The sequence below is a fragment of the Onychostoma macrolepis genome, chromosome 13 (genome assembly GCF_012432095.1).
Source record: "Onychostoma macrolepis isolate SWU-2019 chromosome 13, ASM1243209v1, whole genome shotgun sequence".
Classification (NCBI taxonomy): Eukaryota; Metazoa; Chordata; class Actinopteri; order Cypriniformes; family Cyprinidae; genus Onychostoma; species Onychostoma macrolepis.
Window position 1 is genome coordinate 7,500,825 of NC_081167.1, and position 19,066 is coordinate 7,519,890.

The 19,066-nt window shown below is 36.1% G+C and overlaps 1 long non-coding RNA gene across 1 annotated transcript; it reads right to left on the bottom strand.

The window, feature by feature from the left end:
• Positions 1-14,256: 14,256 nt before the first annotated feature.
• Positions 14,257-19,066, bottom strand: LOC131552626 (uncharacterized). The gene is made up of 3 exons (XR_009274021.1): positions 18,619-19,066; positions 16,311-16,428; positions 14,257-16,058 (listed from the first exon to the last, which is right to left on the bottom strand). It is a non-coding gene; the product is annotated as an uncharacterized LOC131552626 (long non-coding RNA).

Sequence of the window (19,066 nt, forward strand, 5' to 3'; positions counted from 1 at the left end):
ATAAATAAAAAATACAGATCTGAAAAAATCTTTTTTTTTTTTTTTTTTATTCACCCTCATGTTATTCCAAACATGTGAAACACAAACAAATAAATCTGGAAAAATCACTCTTTTCTATATTATGGTGCTTTGGTGTCTCAGACCTTGTTCACTGTAATTGCATTGAAAAGGAATATTCCTTTGGAACAACATGAGGGTGAATAAATGATAACAGAAGAGGCTAAACTGTCCTTTTAACCGTTCCTTTCTTTTTATAATTTCCTTCTTATATAAGCACTCAAGAAGTTCTTAAAGGTTTGTTCTTAAGAGAAATGAGTGTTTGGTTTCCTCCCCATGTAAATTTGCTCATAAGTATAGCAATTATGCTCATGGATGTTCTACATGCATAAATAAAAATATTAAACAAAAATTAAATACAGAAAGTAAGATCCTGACTGTGTTGTCAAATTTCACAGCTGTATAAAGACCAAAGAAAGTGTTATAATTTTCATCCCAATGCTTATAATAATAATATTTGTTGATTTCATCTCACAATAATGCTGATATTACTTAATTACCATTATCATGTGCTCATTAGATTTGAGCGGTTTGACACGCTCAGCCTGGCCCTGTAGATTACTCTCGGCATGCATTCAAACTATTTCATAATTAATATTCCAGCCTCATTTATTCACATACGTCTGGGCCTCTCATGATGAAAGTACTTTGTAATTATTCACGCTGAGTTTTGAAATGGACTTTTTCCTCACATTCTCCAAATCCCTTTTGTGATTGAGAGAAAAGCACAGGTTGCACTGACATGTCCTGCAGGGGTGTAACCTCCTACAAGTCTGCGCTGTGTTCAAAAGCCGAGAGCTCCTCTTCATCTCAGCAATCAGTACCCTGTTTGATAAAAGTAGTGGGTTCTGGCATAAAAAAAAAAAAAAAAAACACAGACTTCAGAAGTAAGATTTAATTCAGCATTGAAGCACAGTTTGTGCCAGCAAATACATCAAAACAAACAAAAGTTGAAACTGGTACTTTTTGGGTGTGTGTTTGTTCTCGGCTTGCATGATCACATCTCGCAGTGTCCTCCACAGATTGTTACTGTGGGGTTAAGAGTCTGGCCCTCGCTAGATAACTGTGTGTCTGTCTCCACAGGGGCAGCTGGAGTGGTGGCGTGTGGTCAGTCAGACTGGTGCCCTGAACACTAATTAGGCTCATAACAGAAATCCATGAGGATTCGTCATGCCTCTAATTACCTCCTCACCGTGCCTGGTGGGTACACGTCGCGGTGCTGTCGCACATTAATGAGCTACGTCTCAATACGAGCTTGTTCCAGATCGAAATAATTAAGACAATGTTATACATGGCTGTGTCCACTCATCTCTGCCCTGTCTCTAGCCAGGTTGTGTAGGTGGTTAAGAGTCAACCTGACCTGAATGATTGCCAAAAATATTAACTTGGCTTATGGCCCTTTGCTTCTTTTTTGATCACTCTGTTCTTCATTTTTATTTTATACTTTTGGCTTTATGCTTTATTGAGTCAAAGATATCTGGGTTGCCTGGGGGAGATTTAAAAATTGATGATTCTTAAGCCTTGATTTTAGATCAGTGATCAGCATAATGCTAATCCATTAATGTTCATTAAAAATACAGGATGAAACTCTCCATTTTGAAGAAGCCCTGCCCCCAGGCACAGGACCCCTCAAATATGAGATTTGAAATCTGCCATCTTTGTTCATGGGAACTTATGTCAGAAACCATAAACACTATGCGAAATATATAATGACATGCTGACTGACAGTCCCAAACACTTCACCAGCAAATATGTCTTAATGCTTTTAAGAGGCCTTTAAAAAAAATATGTCGCTGATAAAACATTCACTTTAATATATAGAATTATTATCAATAGTCTATATAGCATTCAAATTCTTGGGGTTAGTAAGTTCTTTTTTAATGCTTTTACTCAGCAAGGATGCATTAAATTGATCCAAAGTTGCAGTAAAAGCATTTAAATTCCTCCAAAAAATGTGAATTTCAAATAAATTGCATTCTTTTGAACTTTCCATTAATCAGAAATGCATGAAAAAGTATATCACAGTGTCCACAAAATATTAAGCAGCACAGCTGTTTTTAACATAATAATAAAATATATACAGTATATTAAGTAAAATAAGAAAATTTGCTTGAGAATATTAGAATGACTTCTGAAGGATTATGTGACACCATAGACTGGAGTAATGGTGCGCCATCACAGGAATTAAATACAACATTGTTTTCAATAGTATTTCACAATATTACTGGTTTTGATTAGATAAATGCAGCCCTAGCATAATAGACTTCTTTCAAAAAATCTATTAAAAATATAACAGACCCCAAAATGAATGTCAATGCATTAACCAAATAGTGTAGTTATGACATCTAAATGAACTGTTGTTTATGACTTTAAATGCGGGTGAGATGCTCTGTTTTTCTGTAAGTGGGTGGTTCTTTGCCAAAATTAGTTGCAACGACCAAACTTTAAGTTTAAAACAATCTTTTAAAAGTAGGGCTGTTTCTTTGGATCTGTTTAATGTTTACACTGTATAGAAAATACAATGACAATAATTACCAGTTAGCAATATTCTGTTCCTCTTTGAGGTAAACTTTCTTATGTATGAAAGCAGAAGTTGGTTCCTTGTAAGGGCCTCTCAATATTCCACAGTAATATGACTAGCAACATTAACTCTGTGAATTTGTTGTCTTGGTTCAAGCTGCCACTGCTGAATTTGTTGTACTTTCATATCCGAGGAATTACATTTACTTTAAGAGTGCTGGCAGTTGCTGCCATTTGAGCCCTAGCAGCTTAAATGGGATGTTAGAGGGACAAATAACGCTTGTCCACATTGAAATGTGGCCTTAGATAACCAATGGATAGAGAAAGAGGAGAGAAAATCAGAGACATACTGCTGGGCCACTCTGAGCGACAACCAAACTCTACCATAACACCACTAGTTATCTTCTCTTTTGTCATCATTTATTTTGATTGAAAATGTTTGTTATTTTCCAATTTTACCCTCTCAGTATGTTTATTTGTTTGCAGGTACAAGGCTCTCTTCTTCCATTCCCTTCCCTTCCCTTCCCTTTATCTACTGCTTCTTTAGTTTAAATGCCTCCTCCATCACTTAGGCCCACAAGCAAGCTGCTGTCTCAACTGAAAGTGCAGAGTGCTCAATATGTTCTGGAAAGTCATCAGATAGCACAGTACACAAATAGATGCACTTCCACTAACTCAACCATCTTCCATCCTACAAGAGTGTGCCTTTCAATGGTGGAATTATATAAACACACTCAAGTACTTTCAGCAACTTCAGACATAAAATCGTTACATGTATAAACCTGAAGAGAAACATCTGCTAATCAATTGAAAAAGTCTGACCTTGCAAGCAATCAGTAACACAACCAAACCTTGAACAACATGTGACATTAAGGCTGCGTTCCACTCCACTTTTAGACACGCACTCAGGAACTTCCCTAAGCACTTCCCCTCGGGGGAATCCCCGCTGCCATTTTGAAGTGCGTTCCACTTCGTGAAGTGAACGAGGGAAGTTTATATGGACAGTAGGGTGACCATACGTGCTATAGGTGCAGACCCTCGACCCCTCGGTTTTGACCGAGTCTGCTTCATATGCACACTTCAGGCCACTCCACAGACCACAATGCAACACGATTGTGACGTCATCGCAGATCGGGTTTAATTTATCCCCACCCCAAACAACTCAATAATATATAAATTATTATTTTTTTACATTTATAACAGCCCAAGCATACCTATATAGAATGATGCATCAAACAAATTCGTAAGGGAAAAAATGTAAACAATAAACCAACTCCATAGTGGATTCTAAGTGATCAAGGGCTCTTAGGACGTTTCAGTTCAGCCCATTGCAAGGGTTCTGCCAGAAGTGGGCACTCATGCAACGTAGTCAATGACATACATCCGAGTGAATGAGACGGAGGGAAGTTTGCGAGTGGTCTGGGGGAGAAGCTGCAGTATACTATTGCAATAAACTAAAGAGAAGCCTTCAATATAGTGTGTTTTCTCCTTATTACTTCAGCAAAGCCAAAATCACAATTACACGTGTATACAATGACAAAATGTTTTTGAAGGGGTCATGAACTTCCTTTTTTTTAATTATTTTGTATTGTTCTCTGAGGTCCACTTATAATGTAGTTTTGGCAGATTTGCTTCAATATAAGCTGTTTTTAGACTAAGTTTTTAGTTCTGAAACTTACAGGATGTTTTTATAGTACAATAACCTAATAACATAATGTCAAATGATCAAGGCAATTTCTTAGTTCATGACCCATTTAAACGAGCACATGAAATATCTGGCACATTGCATACTCTTCTTTGTGAGACGTTTTGAATGTGTAGTAAAAAAAAAGAGAGACATTTTCAAGGAAAGCTCAACCTATACAGGCACCTAAAATGAAAACTCTCTCTGGAAAATGGGCCACATTTCCCTTAAGGCCGCTTAAGTGTTAATAGGTTATCCACAAACCCAGACTAATTAAAATAGACACCTGTCGTTCTCTTAGAGATCATTTAACAATATATATTCCACAGTCACGTGTCTAAAACACAACTGAAGCCTGACAACAAGCGACTATGACAAACAAGCCTGCATGCTCATCCATTACAGCTCTCATAGAATAAAATCTAGAGTGTCAATATTCCACTGAGGCCCGATGGAAAACAACTCCTGGCTCATGCCCTCAGATAATCTGAATCTGAAACCCCTTCTCACACAGTCCTCAAACCTTTCATTTCTGCCTTGAGCCATTACAGTCATTAAAGTGTACTTTCAGAAGAGAAACCGTTTGTGAAGCTACTCCTCAGTCTGCCTTTAAAGTGTTGTATCAACCTGCATCTTAACAGGAAAACTTGTTTTGGGAAGTCCAAGTCATTTCAGACAATCAGTTGTTTAGAACTGTTGAAACACTTCTAAAATTGGTTGTGTCAAGTTTGGAATGAACTTTGCAAGGGCCATCCCAGTAAATCTCACCACATCTTTTTGCTCAATAGGGTGAGCATTTTCTGATTGCCTCGATTTTGCTCGGAGCAGATTTCAAGTCATCTGGCCAAGTTATTTCATCTTCTCAAGGGCTGTTCAGCATTTCTTTAGATTTACTCTGAAATTCTTCGATAAAGTTCTCAGTTCATGCTGCTTTTTAGATTTTGCTCAGACATCCTGAAGGCCATTGAATAGCTGTCTTACCATCCTATTACAGACTTGTTGAGGTTATCCTACAAGGAAAACAAAAGAATTCTGCATTTGACAGACTGTGAAATGTATAAAGACCAAAGCTGGCTTTGTCTAGTTTGAGATGCCAGAAGCAAAAGCATTTTATTTTGATTCATGGGATTTCTTTCACCGTAGCTGTTAATGTTCTTTCCTCACTGCTGTGTTCAGATCATACAGGTCAAAGCAAATTCATGTTTGACTTTCCAACAATCAAAAAGGGCTTGATCCACAGCGAAGGTACCACTTTTTCATTCTGATTCATTCTGCTTTCTCATTCAGTTCAGTTATATATATATATATATATATATATATATATGGGTAGTTGACATATCAATGTGTCCTATGGTGTGACGGAAAAATGTAAAAAAACAAACAACTTGGGTTATTTAGAAACCCAGCGCTGGGTAAATATTGAACACATGCTGAGTTGTTTTATTTAAGTCATCTATTGTTTAAAAATTATGTTGCTGGCTTAAAATGGACTGAAAAAAAAAAAAAATTACTAGAGGCAACAGCAATTCACGAGTTCACACTTACATATAATAAACTGAGTAAAGGTTATGCGTATTTGGCGTGCTGTCCAGGGAGAGGGCTCCGAGCTCGGTACTTACCCCCGAGCCCAGGGTACTCCCCCTGTACGGGGAGAGGGGTCCGAGCTCTGCATTTAGCCCGGACCCAGAGCGAACTGCTGGAGGTAAGACTGCTTTGATTATTTATAGGGGTTCTCTCTCGAGCTGATTGGATAGATGGTGTGATTGCTGATGATGAATTGGCTGCGTTAATTATCTGCGCGTGCTCCTCCCGAAATTTGTTAATAAAACATCACTAATCAAAAGATGGACATTTATTTATAAGCAAGAGCACATGGACAAAATGCAAGACAAATTTGATTTATTTGGGTGAATACACACTCTAAAAATGGCTGGGTTAAAAATAACCCAATTGGCAACCCAGCACTGGGTAAATATTGGACAGAACACATATGCTGGTTTACACATTTTGACCCAGCAGGTTGGGTTGTTGAGAAAACCCAAGATATAGTCATTTTTACCATTTATGTGTTTGCATTTTTTTTTTTTTTTTTCTGTGTTATTCTTGCCGGGTTATTCTCATAAATTTGCCTATGCTTAACAAGACAATCATGGATTAATAATTAATGAAGAATACAGGTTATTTAGACTGTTAAAAAATATTTTTAATGCCAACTGACATTCACAAATGTGTTAACATTTGTACCAATGACAAACATGCAAATTTCTTTCTTTTCCAGAAAATGCAAAAATCACAGAAATACAGTTGCAATAAATAGGAAAATGAGTTCTGAATGACATGTGTCCATTTAACTGTTTAACTATAACATTTTGACATGTTTAATTATTTAAATACACAGTGAAATGACATTGACAATTAAAATTGAAAAAGAAAGAGAATGCAAAATCATTTAAAGATGTCCTAAAATTTATATCAAATATATAAAGACTCCTAGGTAGATGCGCACTGCTTAGGGTAGTTAAAGGTATAGTCCAAAAATTATTATGAAAATTATCTCATTAATTACTCACCCTCATGTCGTTACAAACCTGTAAGACCTTCGTTCATCTTCAGAACACAAGTTAAGATATTTTAAATGAAATCTGAGAGCTTTCAGACCAGGGTGAGTAATTAATGACAGAATTTTCATTTTTGGGTAAACTATCGTCAAACACTTAGAAAGCTCTGAAGCAAAGATCTACAGCTGAGAGCAGTGTGCTCTGCTGTAGAGCCTGTCTATGAAAGGATATTCCAGGCAATTTTCAAAAGGAATTGCAAATTATATTTTCAAATAGAAAAGGAAAGTCCATTTGAAACTGTATTTTACATGCATTATGAGTATTGAGCCTGTCATATTTAAAAAATACAGCGTCAAAGCAGCTTTACAGTATTAAATTGGAAAATAGTGTGTAAATGCAAAAGGACAACAGTAAACACTCAATTTTCAGTTAAAGTCAGTTCATCATTGATTCAGTGATTTATTGCTCAGTTCAGTTCAAATAGTATCTGTGCTTTCAAGCTGACGATATCGTTGGAAATTAAGTGTCCCCAACTAAACAAGCCAGAGGCGACAGCGGCAAGGAACCAAAACTCCATCGGTGACAGAAATGGTGAAAAAAAAACCTTGGGAGAAACCAGGCTCAGTCAAGGGGCCAGTTCTCCTCTGGCCAGACGAACCAGCAGTTCAATTCCAACTGCAGCAGAGTCAGATTGTGCAGAGGACTAATGGAACTCACATGGAAACCTGTCAATCCATGTCAAGAGTGGGGCCATATTATGGGACGTGTTTATATTGGGAGGTGACGTCACTCACAGACGATTGTGCCAAATGCTTTGAACAATGGAGGTAAATTGTTACCCCAAATGCAGCGACTATCCCCTGCTAACAGTGGGAGCCACAACAGTACCCACTATTGGTCAATATTCACCATTAACCACATGCTTTTCACCTACCTCAAGAAGAGAGGAATAAAATATAGGGTAAGATGCAAATAGGCAAATAAGAGTACAGTCGCAATGTTGTTTTGCTGACGTGCATCAATCAGAGTGCAAACAGTGAGATATTTGGGGTAAAAACAACAAAATTATTTATGAATTATTTTATTTGGTACAGTCGTCTGTTAGTGACATCACCTCCCAATACAAACACGCCCCATAGTATAGTCCCACCCCTGACACGGATTGACAGGTTTCCATGTAAGGCATCGGAAATTCAAATGCTTAAGAAATTGCGGTTCCATTTGAGTTTTGGCATATTGCATGCACAACGAGAGAGAGTGAAAAAGCAGATGTGGTAATTAATATTACTATTTAAATATGTCAGGACCATTACTTGTGAGACAAGAGAAATACAGTTACAGTTGCTTTTCCATTTGAAATGTGACAGTCACTGTGAGCTCACGAAAGCGAAAACGCAAACGTTAATGCAAGAAACGCATTGCTATGCGTTAAAAATGATCCAGCAACTTAGTTTCAGATAAACTACCCAGCACCTGGGTAAAAATATTAAAAATAACTCAATAAAATGACCCAACAAGTTGAACCCAGCATTTGGGTTAAAAAAATAACCCAGCATAGTCATATTTTTTACTCAAGATAAACACCCTTTTCAGTTTCAATGGATAACACTTTCCGATAAGTATAAAAAAATGCACTAACAAATTAATTAATATAATCAATGCATTAGGCCTAGCTATATAGCATCATGAGTTCACAATCAAAAATACTTTTACAGATTCTATTTAGGTAATCATATACAAATACAGAATTTATGTTAGTTAATGCAATATGAATGAACATTAATTAACAATGAATAGTATTTTCATAAATTAACATGAACCTAGATTAATTAATTAATTGCTGTTAGATAACTATTGCATTAAATAATGCTAATGAATTTAATCTTTTTGTGTAGTGTTACCCAGCAATTTGTTTGAAAAATTGAAGGTGGTTTCCTAGAAGACTGTAGAAAGTTTCAAATTTCACTATTTGTTTCCAGTTGCTGTGTACAGTAATACTATAATACTGTAGTGTATAGGTCATTGCACACTGAGTCCGAAGTGTTCGTCCAAAATCTTTGCATGTTGAAAAATAAATACGACCTCACGTCTCAATCAAATTTACACACTGCCTCCGAAACTTTCATCTGTCATAAATCGGATCAGGTTTCTTGATTCTACTGATTCTTGATTACTGGCTCTGCCATGTGGATAAATGCTGTAAATCTCTAACTACTGATTTTTGACAGTCCGACAATATTTTTTTCATTGTTCCTTTCATTGTTTTATTGTCATGAGTTTGCATTCAGCTAAAATGTGCCTACACCAAAGAACCCCAACAACGCTCTTATGTCTACAGTGCAAAGTAATTGAAGCAGAAACAAGAGAAAAGTGCCTTTTACAGGGATCTGGATGAAGAGTACAACAAAACAACTTTGAAAAAAATAATGATAGCTTTTGCTGTGCCATTATCTGCTGTAGCACCAGTGGAGCAGTCAGGTAAATTGCTTTGGATGGAAATAAAGGTTCAATAAAGCAAGCCCCTCTGGCATTTTCTGAGATGTGCATCTTATTTAAAACATATCAGATGGCTTGATGAGCCTCTATGTCTGTTGGCTCATGTACGGTATGACTGATGTGATGTGATGTGATTTTAGGTTAAGGTAGGAGACAAAACAAGGAAGGGTGAAAAGTTACAAATCAGGTTAGGCAAGAATTGGCAATTGATCAGTAGACAATACCTTAACAGTATCCTTCTTAAAACCTTCACACCATACTGCTTTGTTTCAAGAAACTGACATGTGGATCGGACAATTCAATATTAAGAGTGAGATGAGTATTTGCATGCAAAGTTAGATTTAAGATCTACTCAATGTATTCAATAATGTGGTGGGCCAGAGTATTCGGTCGAGTATTTGGCCGTACTTTCATCCAAATGAGCAATTATATCAGGGCTGAGAGGAAATGAGAGATCATACTCTATTACGCTGTCCACTTTGTGCACCCTCTCAGAGAATAATGAACTTTGAAAATGATAAATGCCCTGATGATTTAGTTGCATAAGAGTGCAAAGCATTAATAGGATACAAGCCATCTTTTCTCATGCAGTCAACCCTCTCAAATGTTTAATTCTGCTTTGAATTAATTCTCTTTTGGTCTTCTAGGAGATCACTCAAGATACTAGATTTTCATAATGGTGTTAGAGATTTTTACCAGAATTGACAATTGCCAGTTATTTTAACACAATTATCACACAAACAGGGAACTCTTCTAACTGATTGCATCATCTCCCATTTTCTCATTTGGTTTGAAGACACAAATTAATTGAGGGGGGAAAGGCCTAGTTTTCCATATGGTATGCAAAAAGCAATGAGTGGTCAATCCAAATATGTAGTATTCATAAGATAAAAAAAAAAAAAAAAAAATATATATATATATATATATATATATATGCACCCAATGGACACTATAATCACAATTAAAGTTTATTTTTAATTATTTTTAATTTCACAAGGTCAGTGCTAATGTTAGGGTAGATTGTGTACAGTCGGAAGACTTTTTTACATTATCACACAAAAACTACTAGTTAAAACATTTTTTTTTTTCATGTAATATTTCTTTCATTTCTTTACTAAAGAAATAATGATCAATAATACAAATACATGGTTCATATTTTCCATAGTTCACAAAGACAAGACTTTTGAGTGTCATCTTTAAAGTTCTGATTTCAAATGTTAAAATGCCTTAAATATATCATTCTACAAAAATAATTTTACTTCATCTCTTCTTTTTATTCCTCTTCTTTATTATATACAGCTGATAATTTGCTGTTCAGTAGCAGAACATCTAAGAGGTAAACAGCCCACTATTTCATCAGTAAAATCACTGAACAATTATAGTTCAAAAGGGATAGTTCAAAAATGAAAATTCTGTCATTAATTGTTCACCCTCATGTTGTTCTAAACCTGTAAGACCTTCGTTAATCTTCGGAACACAAATTAAGATATTTTTGATGAACTCTGAGAGCTCTCTGACCCTGCGTAGACAGCAGCACAATCATTAAAATAGTCCATGTGACATCAGTGGTTCAACCGTAATGTTATGATGCAACGAGAATACTTTTTGTGAGCAAAGAAAACAAAAATAACAACTTTATTCAACAATTTCTTCCATGTCAGTCTTTGACACACATTCACAAGAGTACCACGACGTGAAGACATGAGGGTAATTAGTGATAATTTTTATTTTGGGTGAACTATCCCTTTAAGAGTTTTAATTAGGAAAATTTAGGGTTCGGTTAGGGTAACAAGTTTTAAATTACACAAATACTAAAACAATAGTTAAAACAAACTGCTTTAAACCAGTGCATAACTCAAATAACATCGCTCAGTCAGTAATTGAGACACTCATTCACACACTCATTAATCAGCTTACTCTTATTTAATTACAAATTGTGGTGTCAGATGCAGTTGTGGCTCCATCAGTTCATCCCAAATTTCTGGGGCTTGGCAGCATCTGACACAATAAGATTCTACTGCAGGTACAGTTGTTAGAGTGTGTTTCAACTTTGCCCCACTGACCACCCCGCACCCCTCTAAATTGCATGATAACACTGAAGGGTACCTTGTTATGAAATGTGGCAGTTTTTAGATGATAGAATAAGGATCGTAAAGATCAAAGTTCCATTTTATGGTCATAAAGTGAAAATCTTACCCCTAAAAATAGACTTAAAAAAATAGACTGTTCCAACTCAATCTACACCCTACTATCTCTGACAGAAATGAAAACGAGGCTGTGAGGGATAGAATCACAGTATGTTCAACGGACTGTACTGTTGTTTAAACAACATGCCAGTCGTTCTTTCCAAAATCCTTTCAGCAGACAAAAACATAAAAGTTCTGAGTTTTGAAAACTGCTTGCATGTCATTGTAAAGACTATAGGTCTATTCATCATAGCCTTATTTTCATCCACATGAAATTGAATATTGTGCTTGCTACAACTTAGGCTCTTTTGATTTGGGTCAGTAAGCAATGGCCGAGCCAGAACAACCTCAAGCTTCTAGCAACACCTTAGCAACCACCCTCAATAACCTAGCAACCATATGCCAGCAGAACAAAATACACAGAAAACACTTTAGTAACTGCACTGCCCTGGAAACCACTTACAACAACCTATATACTGTAGTAGCATGTGCAAACAAACTAGACGACCTCTATTTGACCTCAGCGAATGTGAATGAAGAATGTCAAAATAAAAGCACACAACATATTTTATTTATTATTTTTCTATCCACAGCATTAGATCTATTAAATAAATATTACTTATGTTTTGAAGCTTTAAAGGGGTCATGACATTGCATACAGAGATAATGAAATGTTTTTAATAATAATAATTATTAATTAATAATAATTTTTAAGAAATATATAATTTCCTTGAGGATCACTTATAATGTTATTCAAGTTTTTTTTTTTTTGCCAATATATTCAAAAAAATAAAATAAAATAAAACCTCATGACACTGTCAAGGAATAATGCACGGCTGGCTGTACATAATCCCATTTACAGTGTACCATACAATTTTAATCTATTGCTGTTTTTTATATTCTAAATAAAGTGTTTATAAGATCAAATTTATTTGAATAAATTGTAACATTTATTTGAATTAATTCTGTTGTTTCATCTCCTGTTTCTTTTTTCTTAAAACAACAGTCATGTCAGTAATGTTACTTGTTCACCGCTGCTGGGTCATCTATGGAACTGATAAGGTAAATTAGGCATTGATGTTTTGTTGTGGAGGCAGTCAAATGCAAATATCTACCATGTTATGATATCACAATGCACAGGAAGTGGAAACTTTTTTTTATATATTAGTCCTTTTATGTGTCAAAAGATCAAAGGGAATTTGATTTCTCATGTCATGATCTCTTTACGGCACTATGAGTTATTCAAGTAATGCATGCCAAGGACTTTAGGAAGTTAGAAGTTTCTACTGGATCCTCATGGCAGAGCTGCCTTCAGGCCTGCTGTTTCTCATTTAATGCCTTTTATATATTCATAGGCATGGATCACAGGGTAATGGCCACTTTACCTAGGTGACATCTGTAGCTTTTTCATATATGCGACTCTCTGCAGTAAATCTTCAAACAACTTGCTGCATACACTCATGCACACTCTCTTTCATGCTACCATTTTATCTTCATTTTCACAATTTTCAAACACACTACTCTAAGTAAACCATCTGCTGAGTCGCACTGGCTCCGTGTCATCAGAGGATGATTTGGTTTATGGATTTGCGTATCTCTATTGAGCACTGGCCAAAGGGTATGATGGAAGCGATGAAGTGCAAATGGATTCCATTATCCTGCACTTTCCACTGATAACTCACTATTGAAACGAGTGCCGTACTTGCACCAAGCTCATGGATCCTACAGGCTGACAAGAACAGAAATACCACAGCCATCTTAAAGGGGGTCATAGCATCAATTTTAATCATTTTTGTTTTGCAGAGGTCCACTGATAATGTTAGACAAGGTTTCTTGAACACACACAAATGTATTTTCAAAAGACCATTATCCACCATCTTTCTGTACATTTTTGTTTTTAATTTCTTTACAAATGTCTCTCATATTTCATTCACTGACACCGTTTTCACTTTGGTAAACTAATTCTTGACAACACTTTATCGTGGTCAAAATATTTAGTGAAAAAATTTAAATGAGGGGTTGAAATAAATCTTTCACACAACAAATATTAATATTGATACTCATCATTGCAACTTTGCAAAATACGTCATATTTTTAAGATGAATTTTCAAATTAGTTTGGATCTGGGACAAGGGTAATACAATAACATCTATACAAATAATATTTAAAAAGATACAAAATAAACGATTAAATAAATAAATGTTAGAATTTGTAAGCTTTAATAAAAACCAAACAGAAGAAGGACCTGATGTTAAAGAAACACACATTTGTGAAGCTAAACTGTGAACATCAATTCAGCTCCTGTTTAAAAAGTGAGACTCCCCCTCTGTAAGAAACGCGTCCCGGGCCCCCTCTCCCTTGCCGGGCCTTTGGAAACGTCCTAACCTTCCCCCCATTACAGTGCCCCTGCTCCTTCTCAGACTCTATGCTCACACGGGTTCCCAGATTGCGGAAATGCAACAGGAACGAGCGCAATTTGTTTATGAGTTGATTTATATGCATTTTAATATGCCTGCAGATGGATGCAGAGGCTTTAAAGATCGGTTTGAATCTGCGTTCTCTGACCCAGTGCTTTTTCTGGCTTCCATGGCTGCAATACGCTGTGTTTCCCACCGACTGGCAACCTGGGGTGTCGAAATACTTTTGGGGTGAACGTGATTTCACCAAGTACAACATGTTCCTGGATCAACATCTTTGTTGATCCTGGAACAACATTCCGATCAACCAATCAGAATTGTGGGATAACTTTTCAGGAAATGTCAGTTTTAGGCTTACTATCTGGGTTAGATGCTTCTACACTCTTGTTAATCATCATTTCCCTCTGATTTTAGGAATAAATTATGGGTAGGGTTAGGGGTATGGATTGGGTTAAGTCTATATTTTTGGACAGTAACCCAGGCACACAACATCATAAGATGTTGATATTTGGTTAAATTTCGGTTACGATGTTGGGTGACCAAAATTCAATGTCAATTCAGCGTCTAATGTCAATGTTAAATTGATGTCCAATACCGATGTCAGCTGACATTTGAGATTTTGTTGTTTTTATGTTGTGTAACCAAAATCTAATGTTAAGTCAACGTCAAAGTGACCCGATTTTCATTTTCAGCCGAAATGCAACGTCTGTCCGACGTCATGTCCAACGTCAACCGGACGTTACATAGATGTCTGGTGCCTGCTGGGAATGTTCATCCAGGATCAACAAAAGATGTTAATCCAGGAACATGTCTTACTTGGCTAAATCACGGCAACCTACTTTTAGGCGGAATCACAAAGACCAAAATAAAAACAAAAACAGACATTCCGACACGGAACCATCTTTCAAGCTGTAACTGACTGAATCTCGTTTGAGAGTTAGTTTAGCTTCAGTCTAAAGAGACAGCATAAGTAAAATTGTCTATTGATGAAAGTCTTACGTAAAAGCACAGTGCAGACCATACAAAGTCTTCACAGTCTACAGATCGTTCAGAGTCTACACACAACACAGAATTACAGATACAGAAACACAATGCACAAATTTCATAAATCTACACCAGATATTGTCTTCAAGATTATCGTCCATCTCTGAGGTGAGTGTAGTGAGTCAATTCAGCCTCGGCACTCAGAGTGTCAAGGAGGCTCCTCCTGTGGAGAAGAGCTCACAGTGGACTGTCTACCACAGCTGGACCCACAGTTTGACAACTCTACACCGGACGTCAGTTTGTCCATCTCTAAGGACAGTGTGGAGAGACTGGAACTGTTGAGCCTCAGCAGCCAAGATACACATTGTCTTAGCGTAGGCACGTGCATTATTAAGATAAGAACTATGGATAGCCTCGAAAGGTGGAGCGATGCCGATTTATTCAATTCGGATAGCTTCCGAGAGCAGTTCAGCTTTACACTTCCAGGTGAAGTGCCTGTTGAGCCAGTAGGGTCTTCAGCTTGCCTGAACCTGAAGACAGCATCCAGATTAGATGACTCTACACATAACGTCATCTCTGAGGAGAGCATAGAGAGACTGAAATTGATTGATATGTTTTTTTTTTTGTTTTTTTCCAGAATCCATTCACTCTCGCTATATAGTGAAAAAGATTATTGGAGAAGGAGGTTATGACAAGGTGTGTGAGAGAATCCATTTTTCCTCTTACATTGAGATCTGCATACACTTGTCTTGATCAATACATTTTTAAAGCACCTACAATACTTAATACTTAAATACTCAATTCTTCATGGTCAGGTTAAGGTCAGGTGTTCAATATACTACTTAGTAGTAATGGCTATGATTGCAGGCAATATAGAGGTGAGCTGGCATGTTGAGTAACAGAGTGTGGAAAACATCATGTAGTGACTTATTGTTGATCATGTGATGCTTCTAAGAATTGCTCAATGCTGAAAATGTCTTATTTACAGGAATAAAGGTTTACTTCCTGAACTCTTCGCCTATGGCAAATTCCATGCCATCTCCACAAACATCTGGGCTTTTGGAGTGTTGTTGTATAAGATGATAAACGTGCTCTCCATTTCACAATAGAATGGAAATCATGCAAGTCAAAGTTTGGTTTGAAATCCCATATTTATCTAAAGGTGAGAGAACAGCATTGATAACACACACATACAGCTTCTGCACAGAATTAACAAACATTGGAAGAGAATGTCTTGTCTAGTGTAGTAAAGCACAGAGATTAATATTTACCAACTGATGTTAGAGGTTAGAATTATGGGTTCAGAGATATGTTTATAATAATTGGAAATTCCTTAACCTTAAATTAACCACGTTTCAGAAGCTGTTTTCGTACATGCCAACATTAGTGTCACATGGTCACGACTAACCGACTCTCTCCTGAAAACAGAATGCCGTGATCTGATTGACCAGTGCCTAACACATGATCCAACCGAACGGCTGACCCTCGAGCAGATCTTGCAGCATGACTGGTTTAAAACAGTGGCTCTAAAATGAAAGAAGTAAAATGATCAAAACATCATTGGTTTCAGTGCCAGTGTAACTGACAGTAAGAGATATTAATTTAAAATATGAGTTGTGAACAGAGTTCATTTCTGTCATAAATGTATGTATTTTTGGCATTAACAATTTAATTAAAAATAAGCATTTGTTTTATGTTACATTCAATGTTGTGTTCATATTTATGGTCATGTTATTAAAAAAAAAAAAAGAAGTTTGAAAAAAAATGCTAAAGTGGCAAAAACAATATATATATATATACACACACATATATATTAGTGCTGTCAATCGATTAAAAAATTGAATCGTGTTAATCACAGTCATGGACTGTGATTAATCATGATTAATTGCAAATTTAAAATACTAGGATTTACCTGTAAATGTGTTGAAAAAGAAATGCATGACAAACTAGTTTAAGGAAACACAACCCTTCACACTTCCGCCAGGTATGAGACATAATCCTTATTATTCTTTTATCGTTATTCTTTTTGTTTTTATTCAGCCGTTATCAGCCTTTATACTGGCAATAAAACGTTTACCAAGCCACATCGCTTCAATCCCAGTATACATTTACCCAACTATTATCAAACGTATTTCTAAATAAATACAACAAAACATTTCTTGCGACCTTACATGAAGAATTATGACAAAATGCATTATGAAGAAGAATTGAACCTGTTCTGCAGGTGCATTAGAGCTAATATTAGCGTCATGCTACATAAATTTATGAGATTAATAGTGCACTTTTACTCAGAAGTCACTTCAAACCACCATCGAGTGTTTGTAATAAATTCCTTTGTGATCACGTGGAATTTGGTCGTTTACTGTTGTTAAAATATGCTATTTATAGCCTTTTATATGGCTGCACAAGTTAGCATTTCAGATATACACATTCAACTCAAGAAAATCACATACAAACCATATATATCGTAATTGTGTTTATTATCTAATATAATCTATAGTGGCTGTTGTCATGTTTATTTCTGCTGTGTAAAAGCCTTAACATGTGCTCCGGCTGAAACTCGCGTTGTTTGACAACCGCCTCTCAGTTCTTAAGCTGCCAGGTATACATTCCAAGTATAATACACATTAGTGAAAGGATCTATTTTAATTTTTATTTGTCTATATACACTTTGGGCAGCAGCGGTACATTATAAAAGTAATCCAAAACCGCAATCCACGGCTCTGTAATTTTTCCGCGCAGTGTCTTTTCAAAATAGCCCACTTACCCGTTACCCTGGCAACACTGGTTCGCTGTAACCTAATCACACAATGATAGATAACCTTCCGGCGCTGCGATGATGGGAAGAAGTTGGGGTCAAACCTTATCAAACGATTAATTTGCGTTTAAAAATATTAACGCGTTATTTTTTTTGGATTAATCACATGCGTTAACATTGACACCCCTAAAAACAAACAAAAAAAAAAAAATATATATATATATATATATATATACACACATACATACACATATACACAAATAACATAGACAATAATAATTAATAATATAGAATATGGATAATAAAGAATTAAACCAAAATATAATCTCTTTAAATGTTTTCATGATAAAAGCCTATATAAAAATTAGATCCTAAATTGAATCTAGTGTTAATGAAAACTACCTTAAATCTTTATAGGTAGCCTACAGTCGTTTTATTTAATGGAGAAAAACATCACTTACGTGTAAAATGAACGACGGGCAATGTCATTATTATTTATTTATTTTTTTTTACCACAGTTAAAAGAGGTTTGTATGTGACAGTTCTGTAAAGCTTTACGGACGACTTTTACCGAAAATTGGCGGACGAAACAAATCTTCTCAGCGCAAGGATTTGTTTTGCGCACGAAGGTACCTCCCGAAATTTAATGATCAACAATAGCGAGCTTTGGCGATTACTAAGCGAATATTAATTACTACAATACTAATTTCTCACTAGGAATGACTTCAAAAAGTGGAAAAAAGTTTGTCAAAAACATACATTTTCACTCAAAGTAACCACCAAACGCAAATTTCAGAGGTCATTTTAATTTTTAGCAGGGAATTGAACACACAGGTAAGCGCAGGATATATCGATCATCGGATGGATGCATACCTTGTGCGTGGTTTTTGTGTGGTTCGCAAACTTACGATGACACATATCATTTTTTTAGGCTGGTAAATTTATTCAGTAACCTTACATTTAAGCTCCTCCGTCAGTCCGCAGTTTGGATTCAAATGCTTCGATAGATTTGATTCGTCGGGGTTGCCAGATCTTCAAAACAACCAATCCCATTCTATTCAAAACTATCCAATCCTCTTCCCCCCCCTCGAGGTGTTCTTCTTCCGTTTGGAAATAAAAGCGCGGACTTGGCAACACTGATTACGCGTCGCCATTTTAAAAAATAATAATATTTACTTTACTTCAGTCACTGTCACTATGGCTACAGGTGATAATATTCGCGTGAACGGGATTATGTCGTTTAATCTTTCTTACAGAGAAAACTCAACAGTTTTAGAGTCACATCAGTTTTTAAATCGCCAGTCTCAAACCTTAATTTGGCCATTCGCGTACATCCTTGCCTCGCGAGACTTGCATTTCAAAGGTAAACAGTGCTTTAATATTTAAAAAATGCACATTGGGACTCC